Source organism: Octodon degus, unplaced genomic scaffold (genome assembly GCF_000260255.1).
Source record: "Octodon degus isolate 3935 unplaced genomic scaffold, OctDeg1.0 scaffold00136, whole genome shotgun sequence".
Classification (NCBI taxonomy): Eukaryota; Metazoa; Chordata; class Mammalia; order Rodentia; family Octodontidae; genus Octodon; species Octodon degus.
In genome coordinates this window covers 6,112,830-6,119,201 of record NW_004524712.1, presented here as the reverse complement: position 1 = coordinate 6,119,201, position 6,372 = coordinate 6,112,830, and positions in this window count along the sequence as shown.

The following is a 6,372-nucleotide window of genomic DNA, read 5'->3' as shown; positions in this document are numbered from 1 at the left end:
TGTGGCCAGCTCAGCCCACCAGGGGGCGGGCTGGCTGGCATGTGGTGCTGGGGGATTGAACCGCGGTCCCTGTGTTTTGCTAAGCTTGTTCTAAGTAGGTGCTTTAGACCACTGAGCCATCTCTCCAGCCCCAAGTCAACATTATTTGAATAGAACAAATTGCCATTTTAACTCTGCTTTTGCTTGGAAGCAATTTTCATACATTTATTTGCTAAAAATATTTTCTAGGGCTGGGGAGATAGCTCAGTGATCTAAGTGCTTGCCTAACGAGTGCGAGAACCTGGGTTCAATCCTTGGTACCACATGCATCGCCAGTCCCCGAACTCCAGGTGTGCCAGGTTGACCACCAAAACTGGGAGTGGTAGCGTATTCTTGTAATCTCAGTACTAAGGTGATGCTGAGACAGGAGAATTACTATGAGTCTGAGCTGTGTAGAGAGACCCTATACCAAATAAATAAATAAATTTTTAAAAAAATTAAAAATGTTCCTAAAAGCTATCCAGTGATAGCACCTAGTCATTGGAACATAGAGAACTAGAATGGGAAAAGAATGCTTGGCTTTAATACTGGCTATATTTATTTTACCATTTTTGTATGATTGAAGTGGAGGCAGGTTTCTTCAAGTAAAGAACTGATTTCTTGTAACTGGGTTGTCCCAGTGTTGGTGTGCCTCCTAAAAGGCCACAAGGAAGTCTGAATAGTAGTGTTTGAGAAGATCCTTAAAATTAGTTTTAGCTCATTTAGTGACAGGAATAGTATTCTGATATTCTTAATGTGTTTCACGATTATAGATTTTAGTAGAAGCAAAAAAAAATTCTTGTTTGAATGAATGAAAAGCAGTAGTGGGAATATTTTTGAATTTCTGAATTTTAGGCAGTAAAATCTGTAAATTTTTTTTACTTTATGTCCCCCCCCCATCCCCTCCGGTGGAACCGGGGATTGAACTCAGTCCCTTGCACTTGCCAGGGAAGTGCTTATTCTACTGAGCCATATTCCTAGTCTCTTCTTACTTTATATCTTTAAAAATTGTTTTTAGTTTAATCTACGACCATAGTATGCTCACTTTCAACAATATTTTATATTCACATGGTCTCTGTGATCTGTGTGATCCTTTTTGCTATTTTAAGCTGTGTTTCCCTTTAAGGTCAATAAAATTACAAAAAATAGGAGATTGGGTCATTTTCTCTGAGGAGTACAGTGTTTGGCATGCTGCTCTTAACTAAGTTTTAAGTAGCATGTTCAGCCTTGTAGAAATGTTTACCTTGGCTAGAAATTGTTGCAGGAGCAAACTTTCTTAACTTTGTACTTGCAAAGCCTTTTCTTTGAGTGCTGTAATACAGATGATTTGTGTTCATTCAGTACTTTGTTGCTAAAAATTGTATTTGAAAGATGCCTATATGATTTTTTTTTGGGGGGGGGTTAATTTCGGGGCAACAATTTTTTTTTTAATTATTCAGCTATAATAGTATTTTTATTGAGCTAAAGTAGGTTTTGAATTTCACAATTAGCATGTGAAAGTAGAAGAAATTTATTTAAAAGTAGGTGTTTTGAGGTGTATAGATAAAGACACAATCACTTGTATTCCAGATTATACTAAGATGTGTATCAGAGGATGAGAAGGGACTTTTTTAAATGTATTTGGTACAGTGTCTCACTGCTCAGCTTAGACTCGTACTGATCGTCCTGTTTTATAGTCTCCCCAGAGCTGGGATTGCTGGTTTGACATGTGGTGCTGGGAATCAAACCCTGTCCCTGTGCTTGCCTAAGCAAGGCGTTTAGTCCAGTGAGCTATCGCGAAGGCCTTAGGGCCCTTAACTATTTTAAAACAAATTTCACAATTTTAGAATTTCTTGTGTTTATTCATTATTGCAGTTTAAGAAATAACTTAGATTTGTTACTGTATAAATTTCTTATAATGTACAGTTTTTGTATAATGTGCAACTTTAGAGAAAGAGAACAAGGAGACAAAAATGCTGAGAAAATGAAGAAAAGCTTTCAAATCAATACTGTTAAGTATGAAAATTAAGGTAATAATTCAGAAGGCCATTTCTGTCAATGATACTGTTTGACTAGGTTGTAATTCCTTTATACCCTAGTAAACAAATTTGCTTTATTTCTCAAAGAGATTTAGTAATTTTGGTTGATGTATACATGAATGCCATGGCCTTTAGTTTTGTAATGCTCAGATGCAGTTCAGTTATCAGAGTCATTTCATTGCAGGAATGGGGACAGAAGTCTGCTTGTAAAGACCGTGGAACTGAGTACAAAGATATCAGTCACCTTTGAACTTCTGTGGCTGTGCATCTGAACAGGAATTGTTTGAGAATGGGAAAAGCTTCCAGTAGACTTTGGATATGTTTTCTCTTTGTTTTCTGTAGAACTTTTGAGTGATCCTACTCCAGAAAAACAAAACCAAAACAACCCAAAAAACAAAAAACAAAAAAAAAGATTCATGGAAGAAATCTTACTGGTCTCAAAAGAACTTTGTATCTGCACAGTAAAATCTAATTAAATATTCATATCCAAAGTGACAGCCATTAAAAATATTGTTCCTGCTCACAGAAATGGCAACAGTAATTACTGCCATTTTATGCATCAACAAGGCTGGTTAATGTTGGTGGTTCCTTTCTCTACAGTTCGTGTTAAGATCTTTTATGAGCTGTCTATTTAGCTCTAATGCTTGAAAAGTCCTGTATCTGGGTCATATTAATTCTTTGGCTTTCTTTCTTTCTTTTTTTTTTTAAATTCAATTTTATTTTATTTTGAAGAGTAAAAAAAGAGAAGCAAAAACAAATAGAAAAGACGGAACAAAGGTAACATACAACAACACATATGTTACAGTTGTGCAAGATTGGATGAATAATTGAATATTAACACTTGATTTCAAGAAATCGTAATTTTTTTCCTTGTTTTTCATAAAAATTTATTTTAAAGAGTATAATAATTGATAAGACATTAGAAGTGGTACATGTTTAGAAGACCAAGGGGCTTTGTATTTATACATTACTGTTCTTGATGTAGTTGCTCAGATCACAGATATCAGCATACAGAGTAGTCTAGGTGAAAATTCTAAATACTAACTTCTATTTTCACAAAAACTAATGGAAATTAGGAGTACAGTCATCTCAGCCTTCCTATGTTTATACCTGCATGCCTCCCCCCTCCATTTTCCCTATCTTTTCTTTCATCTTTGTTGTTTAATCCTTAAGTTCTCTCCGTTTTATTATTATGTATTATACTTTTCAGATTTTGTTTATTCTTTCAATTTCTTACACTAGGGAGATAATACTATATTTACACATGTGGGTCTTATTTATTTCACTTATGAGTAAAGCCTCTAATTGCATCCACGCACTTATTTTTTTTCCCCTCCATTTGCTTGTAAAGGTTTTGAGTTTGTCTTTATAGCTGAGTAGTACTCCATTGTATAAAAACAATCACATCTTTTTCATCCATTCCTCAAGTGATGGGCATTTTGGTTGTTTCCAAGATGCTATGACAAATTGTGCTGCTGTAAACATGGGTGCACATATATCACTATGATATGATATTTTCAGTTCTTTTGGGAAAAATACCCAGAAGGGGAATAGCTGGATTGAATGGGATTTCCAGTCCTAGTTATTTGAGGAATCTCCACATTGATTTCCATAGTGGTTATACCAGTCTACATTCCCACTAGCTGTGTGCAAGGGTTCCTTTTTTCCCCCACAGCCTATCCAGCGTTTGTTATCAGTTGATTTTGTTATGTTAGCCATTCTTTCTGGGCGAGATGATATCTCAGTGTTCTTTTAATTTGCATTTCTTGAATGGCTAGTGATAGGTTTTGATGGTGCAGTTTCCTTGCAGCAGAGAAACAGGCAGAAGGAAAAAGGGAAAGGGGCTTTATTATGAAGGGAAAGGGACTTCATTATCTTGGAGGACACAGAGAGAATTTGGAAAGATAAGGAATTCTCTGGATGGGAACAAAGGGAGGCTGAGGCTTTTATGGCCTTCAGCTGGGGGTGGGGTTTGAGGGGGATGTTTAGATACACCTGAGGGGTTGACTGGGGCCTTCCCTGAAGTGGCGGGAAAGGTGAAATGAAATTGCATCCTGGGCTGAGTTGGAGAAGCGGGGAGGTGGTCTCTGGGAAGATGAGCTTTTGTTTTAAGGGCTTCAGCCATAATGGATGACCAGTATAATAATCCAGCAATTTATACCATAACCTATGAGCTAGTGGTGTGGAACGTTTTTCATGTATATATTTGTGACTTGTATTCTTCTGAGAAGTGTGTGTTCATCTCAGATGCCCATTTTTGGACTGGGTCTTTAAATTTTGGGCTGAAATTTTTTTAGTTCTTTATGTAATATAGATAGAAGTCATTTGTCTGAATGATTGTTACAATTTCTTTCCCGATTTGTGGATTGTCTTTTCACTCTGTTGGTGATTTCTTTTGACATGCAAAAACTTCTCAATAAGAGATCCCAGTTGTTGATTCTTTGATGTATTTCCATGCAGTTTGGTTATTGTTCATGAACTATCTTCCTCCTTCTGTGTCTTCAAGATTTTCACCTACTTCCAGGAGATTCAGTGTTTCTGTTTTAATGTTTAGAGGTCTTTTATCCATTTTGACTTGCATTTAGTGCATGGCTGTAGACCCAGGTCTAGATTTATTTTTGGTACATGGAGAGCCAGTTTTTTTAGAACTATTTGTTAAAAAGGCTTTCTTGCAGTGAACATGTTTCGACCCTTTTGTCAAAGATAAGATGGCTGAGTGTGTTTGTAGTGTATTTGCATTTTCTGATCTGTTCCATTGATGCTTTTTTTTTTTTTTTTGCCAGTACCAATGCTGATTTTATCACAATAGGTTTGTAGTATGATTTCAAGTTGGAGATTATAATGCGTCCTGCCTTGTCTTTGTTGCCTTTGATTGCCTTTGCTATTCGAGGTGTTTTCTGGTTCCAAATAAATTTTTTTTGGGCCAGCTCAGCCTACCCAGAATGTCATGCCAAGGAATGAACAGCGGTCCTCTGCACCTGCCTGAGCTTGCCTAAGCATTCACTAATACTGCGCTATCTCACCAACCCCAAATAAATTTTAAGAATGTTTTCTTGATCTGTGAGGTATGGTGATGGTGTTTTAGTAGGGATTGCATTAAATCTGTATAACAATTTTGGGAGTATGGTTGTTTTCACAATGTTGGTTCTTCCTATCCATGAGCAAGGAATATCTTTCCATTTCCTGAAATCCTCTTTGATCTCTCTTTTTTTGTTTTAGAGTGTTATAATTTTCGTTGTACATATCTTTCACTTCCTTTGTTAGATTAATTCCTAAGTATTTCATTTTTTTGAGTGCCATTATGCAGGGTATCATTTCTCTAATTTCTCTAAGTGAATTTGTAATCTGTATAGAGGAATGCTGTTGATTTTTGGGTGTTTACTTTGCATCCTGCTATGCTACTGAATTTGTTTGTTAATTCTAGGAGCTTCTTGGTGGAATTTTTTGGGTCTTCTAAGTAGAGTATTATGTCATCTGCAAATAATGATAGTTTAAATTCTTCTTTACCGATTCTTACTCCTTTTATTTCTCTGTCTTGGCTAATGGCTCTAACTAATGATTCCAGAATCATTATTGAATAGGAGTGGTGATAGAAGACATCCTTGTCTTATACCTGGTTTGAGAGTAAAAGCTTTCAGTTTTTCTCCATTTAGAATTCTGTTGGCTGTTGGTTTGTCATAAATGGCTTTTATCAGGTTGTGGTATAGGCCATCTATTCTAATTTTCTGTGGGGCTTTGATCATGAATGAATGTTGGACTTTGTCAGAAGCCTTTTCTACATCTACTGAGATGATCATGTTGTTTTTGGTTTTGGCTCTATTGCTATAGTGTATTGCATTTATAGGTTTGTGTATGACGAACCATTCTTGCCTCCCTGGGATGAATCCTACCTGGTCATGGTATATAATCTCCTTGATGATTTTCTGTATTCTATTTGCTAGTATTTTATAGTTTTTTTTGTAGGATCGTTCCCTGGTTTCAGTTCCCTCCAGGAATGATTTTGGGAGTTTTGCTTTCTTTTCAATGTCATTGAAGAATTTGAGGAATATTGGGATTAAATCTTCTTTAAATTTCTTGTAAAATTCAGCTGTGAATCCATCTCGACCTGGGCTCTTCTAAGTTGGTAAGTTTTTTTTTTTTTTTTAATTACATTTTCAGCTTCATTTGCTGATATTGGGTTATTTAGAGTTGTAATATCTTCTTGATTCAGTTTTGGTAATTTGTACCTATCTAGAAATCTTTCTAGGGGCTGGAGAGATGGCTCAGTGGTCTAAAGCACCTACTTAGAACAAGCTTAGCAAAAGCATCAGGGACTGTGGTTCAATCCCCCAGCACC